A 6052-nucleotide genomic window follows, 5' to 3' on the forward strand; every position below is an offset into this window, starting at 1 on the left:
TGATCCATTTTAAATGGGGTTTGTTTAATTTGCTGCAGCTTTAAATAGAGTTTGTTTGATATGAGCCAGGCTATAAGCATCTCAGGGACTAGTTGGCTGATGACCAGTGGCTATGTAACACCACCAGAACCAGGCATTTGGCTAGAATGCATGCAGGGCCCCCACTGAATGGATGGAGAGAATTTGAAATAGGAAGAGCTGTTGAAGAGTATCTCTCCAGGGCTGCAACTGTTAGCCTGCAAAGTCAGGACTCCTGGCTTCCAGTACTTGTTCCTCCTCCCCCTACCACCCTTCCCAGTCATGCTTTGGCTAGACCGGTGTTGAGGTCCCCTAGGCCGCCCAAACCAGCACTTTCATTAATGCAGGACAGTTTTTTTATGGTATTTGTTAAGCGCTTACTATGTGTCAAACGCTGTTTTAAAGGCTGGGATAGATACAAGATATTCAAGTTGAATACAGGCCCCGTGCCACACGGGGCTCACGGTCTTCTAGGAGGGAGAACAGTATTCAATCCTCATTTGGCAGTCGAGGAAATTGAGGCACAGGGAAGTTAAGTGAGTTGCCTAAGGTCCCACAGCAGTCAAGTAACGGAGATGGGATTAGAATCCAGGTCCTCTGGCTCTCAGGACTGTATTTTAGGCCATGCTGGCTCTCAGGACTGTAGGCCATGCTGCTGCTACTTTTTTTTAAAAACCATGGTATTTGTTAAATAGACACCGAGATAGAGATGGGATAATCAGGCCGGACCCATTCCCTGTTCTACGTAGGGCTCATAGTGTTAATCCCCATTTTACAGATGAGATAACTGAGTCCTAGAGAAGTTAAATGACTTGCCCAAGGTCTCCCAGCATAATAATTACGGTATTTGGGGGAGGCAGGATTAGATCGCAGAGCCTCCGACTCCACAGTTAACTGCGTTTGCCTTTTGCAGCAAGGCTGGCTTTTGTGGTTGTTTTTTACCTCTATGAATTTCGATGAACGTCTCTCTGGAGTGCTTAGTACAGTGTTCTGCACACAGTAAGCGCTCAATAAATACTATCGAATGAATGGGGCAGGGCTGGGTAGAAGACAAATGATACCCTGGCGGTGGTTCACTGGGTGGACAACAGGGAGCAGAGAGTGCCCCTCTCGGCAACGCTCTTGGAACGGGCGGGAACCACGATGCCCATCCGACCTTATGGGCCCAGATCCTGTGCTGGCGAACTCCTCGAAGGATGACCGTCGTAGATTAGCAAACTGCAGATTTGTCACGTACCCGGGAGGAAGGTTTAGCAATGTTTCCTCTCCTAAATCCCAACCAGGCCACAGGAGATGCAGCCCCCAGTTGCTAGGCAGGAATGGGACCCCTGCACCAAGGGGTAGTCTGCAGCAGTATAGACCACTCACATCTAGAGAGTACTGAGCAAACTGTGGGGCACAAAATGGGACCTTAGGGGAAAGGAAAAATAAGGGGATTCATTTGTGCTCGATAGCCCTAGTAAAAGCAAAGCTTTGGAACCTCTAATACTTCCTTTGGTGCCCAGAACACAGAGGGGGGTCCTCCCCACGCCCAGATAGTATCTGATTAAGTCACTGACAAAATGGTCCATAAGATGAGATGAAAGCTGAGTTAATGAAAAATTTAATGGTTTAAATTTAAGAATATAAAAAAAAAGCCCATTAGCAATGCTATGACTTATCCCCCAGACTAATCCCAAACCTTTCTGGTTATCAGCCCCTTTCATTCTCAGGTTTATCATCTCTTTAATGGGTTACTTCTGTTTCGAACTCTGTCGTTTTCAGAAGCAGCGTAGCCTAGTGAAAAGAGCATGGGCCTGGGAGTCAGAGGACCTGGGTTCTAATCCTGACTCTACCGCTAGCCTGCTGTATGACCTTGGGCAAGTCACTTAACTTCTCCATGCCTCACTTCTCTCATCTGCAAAATGGAGATTCAATACCTGTACTCCCTCCTACTTAGACTGTGAGCCCCATGCAGGATCTGATTATCTCGCACCTATCCCGGGCTTAGTACGGTGTTTGACACACAGTAAGTACTTAACAAATACCACAATTATTATTTTTATGGTATTTGTTAAGTGCTTACCATGTGTCAGACACTGTTCTAAGCGCTGGGGTAGATACAAGTTAATTAGATTGGACACAGTCCCTAACCCCCGTGGAGCTCATAGTCTAAATAGGAAGGAGAACAGGAGAATTGAGGCACAGAGAACTTAAGTGATTTGAACACAGCAAGCTATTGACAGAGCAGGAATTAGAACCTCGGTCCTCTGACTCTCAGCCCGGTGCTCTTTCCTCTAGGCCATGCTGCTTCTCAATTATTATTATTATTATTATTATTTCTATGGTTTTAGTCTTACCTCCAATATGTTGATCGATTTGGGTCCACTTGCCTCCCCCATAGGAGTGTGAACTCCTTGAGAGTAGGGATCTGGGCCTTTAACTTCTGTTAGATGTTCCCCAAGTGCCTGGTTCAGCACCCTGCACACAGTAAGCACTCGGTCACTTAGCCTTGCTGGGCCTCAATTTCCTCACCTGTGAAATGGGGATTAAAAAAACTATGAGCTCTGACCGGGACAGGAACTGTGTCTCATTTTAGAGCCTTGTATCTACCCAGTGTTTAGGACATAATCCGTGGTTAACAAATGAGAAGCAGAATGGCCTGGTGGCAAAGCATGGGCCTCAGTCACTAGACGTGGGTTCTAATCCCAGCTCTGCCAATTGCTTGCTGTGTAACGCTGGGTAAATCATTTAACGTCTCTCTGCCTCAGTTACCTCATCTGTAAAATGGGGATTGAGACTGTGAGCCCCACGTTGGGACAGGGACTGGGTCCAACCTGATTTACTTTACCCCAGCGCCTAATACAGTGCCTAACACATAGTAAGTGCTTAACAAATACCATTATTACTATTCTCTGTTTCTCAGTTTCCTCAACTGTAAAATGGGGATTCAATACCTGTTCTCCCTCCTACCTAGACTATGAGCCCCAAGTGGACAGGGGCTGCTGTGCCCAACCTGATTAACTTGTATCTATCCCAGCACTAAGAACAATGCTTAACAGATAGTAAATGCTTAACAAATACAAGAACAATAATAATAATAACAATCATAATTAGGGGTGGTCCTTGTTTAAATTTAACATCTAGACCAAGAGTAAGGGGAGAAATATATATTGGTATGCTTATCAGTTGGCCCCATGCTCAACTTTTCCCTCCCAAGAGAGACTGGCAACCAGTAGCACTCTAGAATGTCCAGTTCAACTGAGTGATATTTCCTTAATTAGCCAAAGTCAGAAAACAAATAAATAATAAAAGAAATGATGAGTATGTGGGAGTTCACGGAAAGCCTAAGATCTTGCCAGAAACCACTATGTGGAACTCATCCTTATAATCTTTCCATAAACTATTTTGAGAGAGAGAGAGGAAAGGGTCAGTAGCAAAATGCTGTTAAAAACAGTTGTTCCAGCTTCTCCCGGATTTGTTTTGACTCTTTTTTATTATTTAGCATTTACGAAGCACTTTAGACTTTCCAAGGGCCTGCGTGACAGTCATTAATTAGCGTTTTCTACACAAAGCAACATGCTACAAAGGTCAAATGCATTTTTTATGCTTAAAAATATTCTGGTTTCAAAGTAATCTGAATTTATAAATAGTAGGCTTCCCTCTGCCTCTTTATTTCTTTCTTTGAGGGAGGCTATTTCATGGTGATTTCATAACCACCATCGGTGTCAGGGAAGCATGATGGGAGTTACAGACTTAAGGATCAAATAATTATTTCCTGTAAAAAAATTCCATAACCCAGTTAGAGTGCAAAGGCCCTCTGGGCAGGGACTCTATTACATGTTAAATCTCCAAACACCCGTACAGTGCATTTCACCAAGTGGGTGCTTAACAAATACTACTACTAAATATTTACGACTGATTACACCAAGCAGTTACTGTTGATTTTATGCAGATATTGTACTAATGAATCTTCTTGCATTATTATTTTACATTCATTTGTTTTGTACACATTATAATATTGCAATTATCTGCCACATAATCAACAACCACTCAATCAAGAGTATTTACTGAGAGCTTACTTTGTGCAGAGCACTGTACTGATTAATTGGGAGAGTACCAGAGAGTAAAATAAAATTAGGAGTCATGATCTACAACCTCAAGGAGTTTATAACCAAGCTGGGGAAGACAGACACTAAAATAAATGACATGTAGGGAGAAGCCAAAGATTTCAAAGCTATGTTCATAAGTGCTTCAGGGGTGGTGGGGGTGAGACGCAGAAACGCGTAAGTGTCAGTAGTGGAGGGAAGAGGGGCAGAAGAACGATTGATCAGGGAAGGCCTCCTGGGGGAGATGTAATTTCAGAAGGGCTTTGAAGATGGGGAGCGCGGTGGTCTGATGGATGTGAAGTGGGAGGGAGTTCTGGACCGGAGGGCGGGCAACAACAAGAGGCCAGGGCGAGAGAAATATGTGAATGAGACACAGAGGCTAGGCTGGCTCATATTCCAAAAATAAAAATCTGACCTTGGAGCAGCAATCCAGAAGGGCTGCCTCCTGAGGACATGAGTCTCCAAGACAGCACGCCCAAGCTCCAGAGATGAAAACTGATTTTATTTGCTTGTTCTTCCATTTCCCCCTTTGTCTCAGCTCCTTTTCTAGACCCGCATACCTGTTTCTCTTCTCTGAATGTGTTTGTGAGCAGTCTGGCTTAGAGGAACAGCAGTCTCAATCACAGCAGTCTCACTAACTTCCACTCTTTTAGTAAGTTCATCGAGCAGCAGGATAGCTGATGTGGTGGCCAGAAATTCCTGGCCCTGACAGTAGGGCTCCATCCAAGTTTGACAATGATGTTTCTGAAGGTCAACCACCTTCTGCATTCAGAAATTAGAAGCATTTCCCCAATAAAAGAGCATCTGTGAGATCACGGGTCGTGGAGGCTGCAGAGGTTGAGCAGATAATGCAGGGATGGAGATTTCTCTGCTGATTTCACTTACACCAATATGTTTTTGGTATTTACAGTCCTCTGGACTGTAAACTCAGGGGACGTGTCTACCAACTCTGCTGTACTGTACTCTCTCAAGTGCTTAATACATTGCTCTGCACACAGTCCGCAATCGATGACTATCATTGATTGATTGATTTGCTGGGTAAACAAGTCTCACAACAGCACAGGTAAGAATTGCTTCTCTCTAAAAACCCTTAGGCTCCCACAGAAATGTCAATAAATGGACTTTTCTTATGCATATGCAAAAGCTTGGTACACACAGTTCTCTACAACACAGATAACTTTTTTCTTTTCTTTTTTTTCCATTTTTTTCATGTTCTTTTTTTTTCCCTGGTATTTGTTAAGTGCTTACTATGTGCCAGGCACTGTACTAAGTGTTGGGGAAGAAAAGAGATGATCATGTTGGGCACAGCCCCTGCCCACATAAGGTTCTCAGTCTTAATCCCCATTTTACAGATGAGTTAACTGAGGAAATTACAACTGAGTTAACTGAATACTGTGCTCAGCCCAGGGCAAGCATGGCTTAGTGCAAAGAGCACTGGCCTAGGAGTCAGAACACCTGAGTTCTAATCCTGGCTCTACCACTTGTCTGCTGTGTGACCTTGGGAAATCACTTAACTTTTCTGTGCCTCAGTTTCTTCACCTGTAAAATGAGGATTAAATATCTGTTTTACCTCTCCCTTAGGTTGTGAGCCTCATATGGGCCAGGGACTGTTTCCAACCTGATTATCTTGTACCTACCCCAGTGCTTGGCACATAGTAAGTGCTTAACAAAACCACTATTATTATCATTATTATTATTAATACATATCATTAATTGATTGATCTACATTACGGAAAACTGGCAGCATATTACACATGCCCTGACAAATGGCAAGGGGAGGCTCACAACCGTTTCTCCTGACATCACACCAAGTTCTTTCCAGATGGATTTGCTTTGTCAGAGGACTGCTCCCTTACCTCCTACAGACTTCTAGCCACTTCACAGAGTGAAAATCCACGTTCTAGAAGAACTGAGAGAATTTACCAATCACTCCATAATCCATGACT

This window comes from Ornithorhynchus anatinus, chromosome 14 (assembly GCF_004115215.2).
Source record: "Ornithorhynchus anatinus isolate Pmale09 chromosome 14, mOrnAna1.pri.v4, whole genome shotgun sequence".
Classification (NCBI taxonomy): Eukaryota; Metazoa; Chordata; class Mammalia; order Monotremata; family Ornithorhynchidae; genus Ornithorhynchus; species Ornithorhynchus anatinus.